Raw genomic sequence first — 13,332 nt, 5'->3', positions numbered from 1 at the left:
CAGGGACAGCAGAAAGGTGTCATCAGTTGGCTGTCACGGTGCAGTTAAACAGGCTTCTATTGGCTATTCTGAGGGTCCCTGTGAACAGCAAAGTGGTCCAAGCGAGCCAGGAATGGAGGTCATTTAGGGAAGGCTGTTCTGCTTCTTCCCTAAAAGTACCTGTTTGAAGGAGGAGGGCTTTGCTTCCTCCTCTCCCATCCTCCTCCTCCTGCTGCAAGTTTCATCCTCCCGATGACAAATGAGGAGTGTCGGACGTGGATCTCACCCCATCACACGCCATCTCCTGCTCAGTAAAACAGCAGTACCCCACCACCCAGCTCTGCAGGAATCTCCCTGTGTCCTGGCTGCTTGCTCAGGCAGGTTGAAGGCTGGGGAGTTGTTAAATGATGATATTTTCAAATTGGAGAGCAGCTTTGATTTATTGACCTGCCGCCTCTCGGCATCGAGCTGTCTGGGCTGGCATCTGCAGATAAGAGGCTGTCGAGTAATTGCTTATTATTGACTGATTGCCAGCTTGGGCTGTTTGCTTGAAGAAGAATCAATAGCAGTCAATCTTCAAAGGCGAAGCTCTCTGGGAGTATGACTGGTGTCCAAATTGGGAATGACAGGTCAGGATAACTCCATATCTGCGATCCGAACTTCATGTTTAGGTGTAATCCTGCAACGGAGGAGGAAGTGCAGGACCTGATCTTCCTGCGTCAAGGTTTTTTCACATGCTCTAAAGCCTGGGCTTTTCCTTTGCAGGACAGATCCCACCCTGGCTCCAAACCTTCCACCCAGGGCTTGGAGCAGCCTCAGCACCACCTGAGATCAGTGGGAGGCGAGGGGAGGATGACTGCAGGCATCATTCATTAGGTCCCAAAGGATAGAGCAGGGAGGGGTGGATGAACAGCCTGTGCTGTGACACATCCAAACCAACCAGTTTGGATGCTTTATAAATAAAACAAAGCGTCTATTTTAATGCATGGTAACAGAGATTTCCTTTCTGTGGGTGATTCTATTTAGGTGACAACAGAACAAAATATCCAGTGTCACCATAGGCTTTATCACTCCTTACGGAGCCTGTCGCTATGGTGAGCGTTCGTTTTCAAGAGCAGACATAGCCCTTAGTTAACACTCTCATGGCACGTTGCCTTTTTTTGTGGATTCACCAAAAAAAAGGGGAGCTTCCTGGCATCAAAGGTGTTCAAGACTTGGTGTGTGTAAAGAAGAGATGTTCAGGTGTTTGTGATGGCCGGGGTGAGCCCTGGTGCCTGGATGCGAGGAGCGATCTCAGCCCTTGGGCTGGAGCCTGCTCCAGCGTTCCCAGTGCTCGCTCCGGGGCTGCAGTCTGGTCTCCAAGAGTCCTGGGCTCAAGCAGGGCTTCAGACTTGAAACAAGAGCCTTTCGTGGGGGAGGGGGAGCTCGGGTCTCCATCAGCTACAAAGAGCAATTAAGCACCAGGACATAAAATAGATAAATGGGAAGGGGAAGGCAGAACCCTGGGAATGTGGGAAGAGGGAAATGGAAGAATCTGATTGGAAAGTATAAATATTTAGTGCTTCATTTTGGAGCTTTGCTTTCAGCCTGGTTTTGGGGTGAGGGAGAAATCCCCCCAACAGAGCAGTTTAACTGCAGTGGTCCTGCAGGGAATGGACACGATTACTTGAACAGCCTTGTTCAGACGCTGGATCTGTTGTCTACAGCAAATCCTCATTTGCATGGGTCCTTAATCCGTGGAGTTAAACGTGTCCCTGGATCTGTTACCTCCTGTGGTACTGAGTTGGGAGCTAGGTTTTTAAAGCTATTCCTCTTCATTGGAATGTTTTCCCTCCCCTCCCCCCCTGCACCCCAAATGATCTTCCTGGTTTTTCCTTTAAAGCAAAGAGGAGCCAACGAGTGACACAAAAGAACAATCTGCCAGTGAGAAGCTGCAATTTGTGCCTCCAGGGCCGGTGGGTGAAGTGTCCACCAGCCTGGCGAGGAAAGCCAAGCTCAGCCATTTCAAACGTGTGTCGCAGGGAAGCCACTGACCCCCCCTCTTCCTGAAAGGGCACATGAACGTGAAACCTCGAAACCTCGTTGGAGGTGGAGGCTTGGGCAAAGAGCCTTTCTGGAGCTCTAGGAAGGGCTGAGCCCTGGTTCTGGGGGGCTCTTTCACTTTGCCTCTCGTCCTGAAATGGCATTTCCTCGTGTCTGCAGCAGCCCTTCAGTTCATGAAATGGATGCAACTGCTGCAGAAAGATCTCGCGTGAGCATGCTCACTGGAAGATTAATCCTTTAGAGGGAGTTGGAGAGTTAAGCTACTGTAATTTCTCTGCAGTTGGCTGCAGTAAACAACTGCTCTAAAGACACGAGGAAAAAAATTGACGGAGGTATATGGGATTAATGTACCTATCTTTTTGTGTTTCTCCTTGCAGGTTGAGGCTTTGATACAGGTTTTGTTTTCTCGGAGGCGCTGGGGTAGAGGGAGCTGTGTAATGATTTTATGGGTGACCTTCATGTTGTGGTTTCTTTTTTCTTTTCCTCCAGGCCAAAGTAATCCTATTTCCGTGCAAGGCCAGACTGGGGCTCGGGCTGACTTTCTAGAGCTGGGGTAGAGCACCAGGGTGGCTTCGTGTTGAGTGAAATGCTTGTACGAGGTGAGGCCTGCTGCACGTTGAGTTCTGTTGGCAGCAAGGGGCTGAGAACACCTTAGTCCTGTTTAGTTGTGATCAAAACCCACTGGGACTTGATCTCTCGATGCTTTTGTTGGGAAGAAAATGTGAAGGGATTAGCTTGGATTGCCTACAGAATAATAGTGCCTTGTTTTGATTTTGCTCCCCCTCCTCCCCATGCCTGAGGAGCTGCAAACCTGTGTCAGATGTGGGAAGGAGAATAATCGTTGAGATGTTTTGGCTTTGCTTGAAAGGACCATCGCTTCTCACGTGTTGAGGAGAGGAAAAGCCAGCGAGGTAAGTGTTGCAGGCGCACGGATTGCGTCAAGGTGAACCCGAGCTCCTTCCTTCCCAGTCCCTGCTTTGTGGGTGCATCCTGGAGGAAGGAAAAACCTCTGTTCCTTCCAAGGGACTGAACAGCGTTTTATCTACTTGCCTCTGAAGGTGTGGGTGAAGGAGGAGGTGATTTACCACCTGCTTGGTGCTTTGGATGAGCTTCCATGTACTTAGAGTGGTAGAGAGCCAACCTGGGGCTGCCAGGACATGGAGCAGGAGTACACGGTGCTTTGCTTTGTCTCCAGCTGCTCAGCCAGCGCCGAGCTTGCGCTGGGAGAGGCAGTGCTCGCTAACCACAGCCTGCGTCCTTCCCTCTTAGAAACATCCAGCTAATCCTATGGGATGAGGAGGAAATGGAGGTGAACCATCAGCAGACCTTGCCTGGCTGGGGGGGGGAGTGGGGTGGGGAGGGCATGGTGTGAGTGGTATGTACCTAAGTGGAATGAATCGCTCCTCTCGAGCTGGAGCTGTTGGAGATCGCTCCTAGCAGGTCTCCAGGACTGTGTCCCAGTGGAAGAAGGGCACACCCTTCCTCCTTCGAGCAGGGAATAGGAATAATAGTGCAACTCTGCCTGTGCTGCTGAAAATTCCTGTGTTGCATGGCTGTGACAGCGGTCCTGGTGTTAAATTTATATCCAGCAGCACGTATTGGGAAGTGGCTCCATGTTTCCTTGGAGTGGTGCGAAGAAGGGAACAATAACTCCATCATTTTGCACGTCAGTGGCTCCCACTGGACCCATCCCATGGTGTCTGTCAGCTCACGTGCGATGGGGTGCTGCTGCTGGTGGGTGACTGCTGAAGGGCAGTGCTATAGACTTAGCTGAGCTCAAGGTACTGAGCATTGGCAGACAGTTTTACCACCCCAATGTTGAGGGTTTTCGCTTAGTCCCTCCTTTTCCCTTCCTTTCCAGAAGCTCTGGCTGGCACAGCTTGTCTATTCCCTGGATGGGTTTAGGGAACATTGGTGGCTGGGTGCGTAGGGGGAATAATTAGCTACCAAATGCAGAGATTGTTTCTTGCTGTTTCAGAATCATTGTAATTTCTATTGAGGGTGGGTTAATTACATATTCGTTTTGATGGGTGTAAGGAAAATGATAGAGATACAGCAATATGAATCTGTGCAGAGAGGGATGTTGTTTTCAGGATGCTGTTTTGGAAATCGTGGGAACAAAGACTTGTCTCTTGGAGGACCGTGGCTGTCGGGATTCAGCTTCTCAGTGGTGGAGTGTTTTCTGTGTCATATTTTTATCTTACACCAGTGATGTATCAGTCACCATGACAAGGGGGGTTCAGTTTGGAGGAGAGCGATCACATTCTGGTTGCATTTGGTTGAAGGGTTGGGAAATAGTTCTCAGAAAAGCAAAGGTGAAAGCAAGAAAGTTGGGCCTTAAAATACTTGATCAAGATGTAGCACAAATACATCTTGAACCTGAAGTAGGTGGGGAGCTCCTTTACCAGTGCAGGACCCAGAGGCCCCGGACCTGGTCCATGCGCTGGAAAAGGGGCTTGTCCCCAGGTCCCATAGGGCAGGGCATCACTGTTGATAACTTTTGCAGTGTGCGACTTCAGGAAGCTTGGGGATGTCATCTCGGTCTTTCCCAGCAACCTCACTGGGAAAGGGAATCAAGTTCATCTCTACAATAGATTTGGATCAGCTTTAAACTTTTTCCTTTGGTCTCCAATACCAGGACAGGCATCTCTGGCACTAGAAAATGGGGAGAGGCTCAATGAAAGGACAGAGGTGACTCTGGTTCTTTAGTGTCCTGCCTTTTGTCTCAAAGCTACAGAGTAAAGCCCTCCTCCTCTTCTTATTTTAGAGTAAAATGGGGTGAATGAGCTATTTTCAGTGGCTGAGGAGATCCCTTAGCATGGAGCACCACGCTCTGGTCTTGCCATGCCTTTGGTGTCCTCCAGATTGGAGCATCCAGCTCCTCTCCAGCAAGCCTGGAATTGAGGAGTCTGAGAGGAAAAAATAACTACAATCAGATTTCATTTCTGTTTGGTTTAAGGTCTGTGGATGTGCTCATGGGCTCTGTGAATGACAGCTCTGGGACAGCTCTGCACGTCCCTGGTGAATGCCCCATCCCTGGCAGTGTTCAAGGCCAGGTTGGATACAGGGGCTTGGAGCAAGCTGCTCTAGTGGAAGGGGTCCCTGCCAGTGGCAGGGGTTGGAACTGGATGAGCTTTAATGTCCCTTCAACACAAACCAGGCTGGGATTCTATGTTGGTTCCTCTGCTTGGGCAGCTCACAGCTCACTGCTGTGGGTGCAGGCTCTGCTGTGAGCCCCAGCAGCCAAGGGCACAGAGCTTGACTGCGGCTGCTGGGAGCTGTTTTCTGCAGAGAACAGGGGGATCAGTGGTGGAGGAAGCAGCCAGTGCTGTGGCTGGAGTCATCTGGGGAGAGCAGAGGTGGATCCCACCCAAAACCGTGACCTTGGGTGTCAAACTCATCTCTCCGTGTGGATGGGGCCGTGTGGACTGCGGTGCATGTGGGGCATGCAGCGCTGGGGACTTGTGTGCCTTGGTGGAGGTGGGTGACTTGGACTTCCCAGGAGGATTCACTGCCTGAATTTGCAGGCTCCAGTCTTTACATTTAGATTCAGATTTAGATTTACATTTACATTTAGATGTATGGCCAGTTCTGTCTCTTTCTCCATCAGCGCAGCTTTGTTCAGGGGAGGAACTGAAACCTGTGTTTGGGACTTGCTCACCTCTGGTACTGCAGCAGCCAAGGACTGTGTTCAAAACAGAAAGAACAAACTGGAACTGAATCTTGCAGGTGCATCTAAAGAACCCTTCTGCAGGCCTGGCAGCCACAGGGAGGAGAAAGTCACTGTGCTGGGGAATACACTGCATCAAAGTCCCAGGCTTTACCGATCAAATGATGACTGCTTCAAAGCCTGGTGTCTTTGCTTCTCTCCCTTCTAACTGCTTCAGCCAACCTGTAGTCAATTGGCAATGACTTAAAACCCAGCCATTATGGTAGGAGCCTTGTAATTACTTGCTGTGATGAGTCCTCCTTCTGCTGTAAGCAGGGTTTTCTGTAACACAGTGTTCCTCCACCTTCGTGCTTCCATGAGGCTCTGTTGAAAGAAAGGTTTTATCTCCGGCTCTCCTGTCTGCCTGGACACTTTGAAATCCAGCCCATGGCAGCGTCTCAGCTTCTTCCTTAATGCTCTCAACTACCTTCTTGCTGCTGCAGCCTTGCCTTGTGCCCTTTTGTGGTACCCTCCTGTTGTTCTGAGCCTTCCCTATGCTTGTAGGGTGAAGCCAGGAAGGGCTTTCAGCATCTCCTGTGCTCCTGGGAAGGCATTGGAGCATCCTGAAAGCAGCAGTTAGCAAAGGGGACTCCCTACCCCCCATCTCCCTGAGGATTACTGAGTGAACTTCCAGGCACAGGGGAAGGAGCTGCATTTTTTAACCTGGCTGTGAAGTCAATAGAATAACCACATTCCACATTATTCCACAGCATTCCACAATGGCTTCAACCTGAGAGAGGGGAGATTGAGATTAGACATTTAAGAAGCTCTTCCCTGTGAGGGTGCTGAGGCGCTGGCACAGGGTGCCCAGAGAAGCTGTGGCTGCCCCATCCCTGGCAGTGTTCAAGGCCAGGTTGGACACAGGGGCTTGGAGCAAGCTGCTCTAGTGGAAGGTGTCCCTGCCTGTGGCAGGGGTTGGAGCTGGGTGAGCTTTAAGGTCCCTTCCAACACAAACCGGGCTGGGATTCCTATGGTGGATGAGGCATACTGCATTGATCAGTGTATAGGACATACATTTGGGTTTCTGAGTTTTAGAGAAGCAACACAGTGTGTTAGGTTCTGCTTGGAAAAACAGGGTCTGTGAAGAAAGGGAAGATGGAAGAGAAATCCTGCTTTAAAGACCTGCATCTGCCTGTGCTGAAAGATGGCATTAAACAGAGCAGGAAGAGAACAGGAATGCAGGAGCCGGTGCTGTGAGCATGGCAGAGGAGGAGGAGAGGACGGGAGGTGGTGAGGAGCCTTGGTGGCTCCTTAAAACAAGGGGAGGGGAGGAAGGAAAGAAGAGGAAATGAACTGCAGGTGATTCTTCAAGCATCATCTAGCCCGTGACCTATTTGCTGCCGCAGTGATTTACAGCTCCAGAAGCAAAGAGAAGGAATGGCTGCTCCCTGTGGAAAGGGTACAGGTGCTGAAGGGAACAGAAGGAATGGCCATTCCCTGTGGGAAGGGTACAGGTGCTGAAGGGAACAGAAGGAATGGCCATTCCCTGTGGGAAGGGTACAGGTGCTGAAGGGAACACAAGGAATGGCCATTCCCTGTGGGAAGGGTACAGGTGCTGAAGGGAACAGAAGGAATGGCTGTTCCCTGTGGGAAGGGCAGGAGTGCTGGAACATGCGGGAGCTCTTCCTGGTGGCACTGTCTCCAGCTGCAGTGATGTGGCTGCACCCAGAATCCACAGAACCACTGCTTGAGATAGCAAAGGGAGCATCTTGAGTCACACATTTCCCTCTGTTCCTCACAGGGAACAGTGCTGGATTCAGGCACCAGCCTTGGAGCTGATTTAAGGATATGGCTCCTTGATGCACAAGCGAGCTCCTTCCCCAGGAGGGGTGCAGGGCACTATGTGACTGGCCTGTCTGGGGACATGGATCACTGGGACATGATGGGAACAGCAGAAAGTATTCATCCCAAGCCTCCTTAACAATCCACTGCAACCCAGGAGTCTGTGTTCTGCTTTTGCTCCTTCCAGAGCCCGCGCTAACCTGATCATTCTTAATCTCATCTTATTTTCCAGATCATCAATTTGATTCCTCGGTACTGTTACAGCCCTTAGTGTTCCCGGGAATCTGTGCCTCCATCAGTTCATTGTCCCTGTTTCTTCTTTGAGGCTGTAGCAACCTTGAACCACAGTTTCCTGCTATTTATATAACTCACACTGCTTATTAGAAGAGTCCTTCAGGAAGAGATACCCCCCGATTTGCTCAGTAAATAACAGCTTCATCTCTTTGCTAATACAAACTGAAAGGTTCCTTTTCCTCTTGTTCACTTCTCCCACTGGGAGAAGTTAGGTTTGGGGTTTGGGAGTTAAATGCCTTGCCTTTAACTTAATTCAGATTTGTAGCTGTTATGTGCAAGTCATAGTGTATCTGATGCTCCTTTAACCATGTTAATCATGATGCTGAGCATCAAGTGCTACAGACTGGCATTGATTAGACAGCTCCTCTCTTTTGCATTCATCAGCAAGCATTAGCATATAACCTTTCTTGGCTTGTTTTGAAACTGGTTCTAGTATCTTCCACAGTGCTTGAAATCCAGATAAACTCATTAGCCTCAAAGGACTTAGTGTGGATTTATGGGGGGCAGAGATTTGGAGGGGAAGGGGAACTTAAAAGGCAGTGACCTGCTGTGGTCAGTGCCTAGTGCTGGGGCTGTGCTCACTCCCAGGGCATCTTTTCCACTTGGACTAAGGCTGCTTCGGATGTAGTTCTGTACAAAATGGGATCGGGAAGCAGCTTTTGTATCTTTTCTGGAGGTGTTCTAAGTTTCTATATTAGATATATTAAAACTAAGTGGCTCTGGGAGTGTCTGAAGTGACAGCCTAAAGTGACGTGCAGGGAGTTGTTTGGGAGTTAGCAGCCCAAGGTTATTTAACTCCAGAACTTCTGCACTTCCCTTGCAAACGCCGTCCAAGAACATCTTCCCTTTGGAAAGCAAAATGAAAAGAAGTCCTTTGTTTTTCACAAGTTGTCAACTGTGCTCTTGTCTAAGCTGATTATTTTATTTATTCCAATAATCTCTTCCAGAATAAAGGAAAACGAATTGTCCTCCTAGTTCTGTAATGATTTCCCTTCAGACAGTTGCCAGGCAAAGTGCTTAAATCTGAAATGAAAAGATGGTGAATGTTTAAAATCATTGAGCTACTGTAGGGGCATGTTTGTGTTTAATCGGGTGGTACTGAAGGAGTCCTGGAGTGCTGTTTGCTCTGTGTCCGGCAGGATTAGGAGGGTTTGTTGGGATATTTTTGCTCTGCAGTATGAAAATGGGGTCAAGCCTGCTGTGGTAGATAGTGCAAGTCTGCTCTAGGATTTTGCTGGCAATATGGGCTGCCTGCAATGGAAGCCCTCAAGTGATTTAGCATTAGTGAGGAGAGTTGTCCTTGGGTGTTTGCTGGGAAGGAACATCAGTGCTTGGGGATGTGGTTGCTCTGCTCTGGTGAGACCCCACTTGCAGCACTGTGTGCAATTCTGGTGTCACCAGCATAAGAAGGACATGGAGCTGTTGGAGCAAGTCCGGAGGAGGCCATGAGGATGATCAGGGGATGGAGCAGCTCGTGTATGAAGACAGGCTCAGAGCACTGGGGCTGTTCAGCCTGGAGAAGAGAAGCTGTGTGGAGACCTCAGAGCAGCTTCCAGTGTCTGAAGAGGGCTGCAAGGATGCTGGAGAGGGACTCTTCATCAGGGACTGCAGTGATAGGACAAGGGGTAACGGGGTCAGACTGGAACAGGGGAGACTGAGATGAGCTCTTAGGCAGAAGCTCTTCCCTGGGAGGGTGCTGAGGCGCTGGCACAGGGTGCCCAGAGAAGCTGTGGCTGCCCCATCCCTGGCAGTGTTCAAGGCCAGGTTGGACACAGGGGCTTGGAGCAAGCTGCTCTAGTGGAAGGTGTCCCTGCCTGTGGCAGGGGTTGGAGCTGGGTGAGCTTTAAGGTCCCTTCCAATCCAAACCATTGTATGAAGGGCAAGGGCTTCCTTACAGGTATGATGGAACAAATTCTTCCCTCCAAGAGTTTTTCACTGACACTCATCTGGCTCTTTATTTTAAACTTTGCCTGGCTAAAAACCAGTTACCTGATTAATCTGGGAAAACATGGGAATGCTTCCTTAAAAGGCTCAAAAGTTACCTGATTAATCTGGGAAGATGCTGGGATCATTCCTAAAAAGGCTCCAAAGTGATGTAATATTCAGTGATGAATCTCAGAGCTAAATTAGAGCTTTGTGGGTGCGTTGGTTGAGGAAGGGAGTTTCATATTTTATCAGCTAACACATTTATTCTCTATAGCAGGCTGCACACTCCAGCTCCTGAATGCCGGGCACGCTGGTGAAGCTGGGGTGGGAGCAGTGGCACAGCTCCAGAGCTGCAGCGGTGCTGGGGAGTGGTGATCCTGTCCTCCGCCCCGCTTTCCAGTTTCATTCCAGCAAGCTTTGAGAAATAGAAACTTGGAGCTAGGGATGGCCCTGCTTCCAATGGGGAATTACACTGAGGGTTCGTGAAGAGAGAAAGCACAATGTTAAAGCAAGTCTTGTGCAGTGAACGGGGTTTGCTGCCCATCACTGCAGGTGAGACATTGAGGGCCTGGAGCAGGGCCAGAGAAGGGCAGCAGAGCTGGTGCAGGGCCTGGAGCCCAAGTGTGATGGGGAAGGGCTGAGGGACCTGGGGGGTTCAGTGTGGAGAAGAGAAGGCTCAGGGGGGACCTGATCGCTGCCTACAAGTGCCTGACAGGAGGATGGAGCCAGGAGGGGCTGGGCTCTGCTCCCAAGGAACAAGGGATGGGACAAGAGGAAACGGCCTCAAGCTGCCCCAGGGCAGGTTTAGATGGAGCTGAGGAACAATTCCTTCCCCAGAGGGTGCTCAGGCATTGGAACAGGGTGCACAGGGCAGGGCTGCAGTCACCGTCCCTGCAAGTGTTCACACAGCGTGGAGACGAGGTCTCAGTGCCATGGGTTAGTGATGGCCTTGGCAGTGCTGGGAATGGTTGGAGTGGATGAGCTTAAAGGGCTTTTCCAACCTGGTTGATTCTGTGATTCCATGATTCATGTCCCTGTACGTGTTGCTCATCCAGGCGTAGGGCAGCAGAGGTGGAGCTCATTTCCATTGTATTCAGCAAAAAGGTGCTGGCACCAGACCTGGGTGTGGCCCTGGCTCGTTCCTCTTCTCGTAGCATTATCAGAGGTGCTGGTGAAAGTTTCAGGCTGTGTTTCAACACAGGAAACCACATGGCAATAAATTCCTCATATTTGACGGATGATTCCCTCTCCCCTTCTGTCGAATTGCTCCAAAGGGGCAGTGTAATCCATCATGGATGAGAGAAGGGTGGGAGTTAATTCATTTTCATGATCTGTCTGTAGCACTCGGTCTGCTAATAGTGATTTGTCTTACTTGGCTGCTGCAGGAATCCCATCAGAGACCCACTGGGAGAAGGCTCTGCACAAGGACCCATGGCCCCATGGTACTGCCATGAGTGGAGGAGCGCGTGTGACCTTCTGTTGCATTTGTACCTGCCCCATCCCTGGCAGTGCTCAAGGCCAGGTTGGACACAGGGGCTTGGAGCAAGCTGCTCTAGTGGAAGGTGTCCCTGCCCGTGGCAGGGGTTGGAACTGGATGAGCTTTAAGGTCCCTTCTAACACAAATTATTCAATGTTTCTATGATTTCCAGCCAGAGTTTTGTGCTGCCATCTCAAGCAAAAGGACAGTGGAAGTAGATTAATATCACCCAACTCCAGGGACTGCAGTAGTGGTTCATGGCCCACATGTCCCTTAGCACAGGGGAGGGAGGGAGGCTCTCCTGGTTAGAGCGAGTGCAGGGAACGTAAAGCAGGTGTGTGAATATCCTCCCCAGGTCTCACCTGCTCTGCTGGGCACACACAGTCCTTTGCTGTTAAACACCTTAACCCTGGCAGGGGAATTCATTAGCATCAGTCTCGACAGGCTTCGTTCTGCCAAAGATTGATTTTGATTTGCTCTCCCTCCTCAGAGAGAGGTCCCAGGGGGGTGTAGGTGTAGGCAGCACCATAAACCCACCCGGGTTTGTTCCTTCTGTACCTGGTAGGCATTGCTGTGCCTTGCTGTGGGTGCACTTGGCTTGTCGTGCACAGCATGGAAGAAGTTGCCTCAGACAGAGAACACGCCACTGGCCACCCCCTCTGCCGAAAGTCGCTCTTGGTTGCGTATTTTAGGCTCAGTCTCTTCACTTGCAGATGGAGCTGTATTTCCAGCACGTACAAACCCCTACAGCCCATGGCACTAGGTGAAAATAGTCTTTCATTTACAGCAGTTATGGTCCTGATCCGTAGGCAGCGTGCGCTGCGTGTGCATGGCGTGGAGGGAGAAGCCTGCATTGATCAGTCACGCAGCCTTGTGTAAAGCAGCTCCGTGCTCGCTGGCGTGGCTGCCAGGAGGTCTTGAAATGGCAAAGGTTGTGAAAGCGGGGCAGGGAACCTCAGAGGATGGAAGCTGAGTAAGAGAAGGAGGCTGCCCCTTCCTGAGGCACAGCGGAGGCTGGACAGTGGGCGTTAATGGTGATAGCTTATGAGGCATCTTTGTGCTGGAGGCATTTCGTGTGCTAGGCACTGACCTATAGGCCTGTCTCAAATGGGAGCAGTTTTACAGATGGAGCCTTTGCTGCTGATCTGTTGATGGCTCTTGGCAGGACTATGGTTGCTCGCTGGGGGCTGTCACTAGTCCTGTCAGACTATAGTGCTTTTGAAAATACATAGGTTGTTTTTAGTCTCTACCACCATACTGCTAATCTTGTCCTTTTGTCTCCTGTTCCCGAGGGAGGTTTTGCCCTTCCTGGATCTCATCCTCATCCCTTTTTGGAAAAACAAATCCCGAGTTGCTGATGAAATCAGCTGTCTGATGCGCAGCAGCATCTGTGGTGGTGCAGGGAGGGAAGGAACTGGTGCCCTGCCAGAACAGCAGTGGAATGAACATTGTGCCTGGGCTAAGGGCACTCAGTCTGCCTTCCTTTGCATCTCCCATCTAGCTCAAGTAGGAGAAGTTTATCATATTGGGGTCCTCAAGAGTATCTTCTCCTGCTCTTGTGGTTAGGTTGGGGCGAGGCCAGAGGAGGCCATGGAGATGCTGCGAGGGCTGGAGCAGCTCTGCTCTGGAGCCAGGCTGAGAGAGCTGGGCTGGGGCAGCCTGGAGAAGAGAAGGCTCCTGAAGGGGAGACCTGAGAGCAGCTCCAGTGCCTAAAGGGGCTGCAGGAAAGCTGGAGAGGGGCTTGGGACAAGGGATGTAGGGACAGGCCAAGGGGAATGGCTTTAACCTGCCAGAGGGGAGACTGAGATGAGCTCTTAGGCAGAAGCTCTTCCCTGTGAGGGTGCTGAGGCGCTGGCACAGGGTGCCCAGAGAAGCTGTGGCTGCCCCATCCCTGGCAGTGTTCAAGGCCAGGTTGGACACAGGGGCTTGGAGCAAGCTGCTCTAGTGGAAGGTGTCCCTGCCCGTGGCAGGGGTTGGAGCTGGGTGAGCTTTAAGGTCCCTTCCAACACAAATCAGGCTGGGATTCTGTGATTCTGTATACTCAGATAAATTAATATATATATACATATATATATAAAATATATATAATATGTATAATATATGTGTAAGTATATATTACTCC

General features: G+C 50.6%; 1 protein-coding gene across 5 annotated transcripts in view; it reads left to right on the top strand.

Annotated features, from left to right (window-relative positions):
- The window catches only part of EHMT1 (euchromatic histone lysine methyltransferase 1), a 114,982-nt gene that overhangs the window by 18,504 nt on the left and 83,146 nt on the right, over positions 1–13,332 (top strand). Inside the window, exons 1-3 of one of the 5 annotated variants that reach the window (XM_062640288.1) lie at positions 2,238–2,354; positions 2,512–2,621; positions 2,823–2,933. The exons of 1 other annotated variant lie outside the window; for it this stretch is intronic. The gene's annotated coding sequence lies outside the window, so the exon portion shown is untranslated. Of the gene's footprint in view, positions 1–2,237; positions 2,355–2,500; positions 2,622–2,822; positions 2,934–13,332 lie in introns of those variants that run through there. 3 more of the 5 variants (XM_062640287.1, XM_062640289.1, XM_062640286.1) reach the window with 3 other exon arrangements.

This window comes from Pezoporus occidentalis, unplaced genomic scaffold (assembly GCF_034315485.1).
Source record: "Pezoporus occidentalis ecotype Australia unplaced genomic scaffold, CSIRO_AGI_Poc_V1 ctg64, whole genome shotgun sequence".
Lineage (NCBI taxonomy): Eukaryota > Metazoa > Chordata > Aves > Psittaciformes > Psittacidae > Pezoporus > Pezoporus occidentalis.
This window is presented reverse-complemented; position numbering and strand designations above follow the sequence as displayed.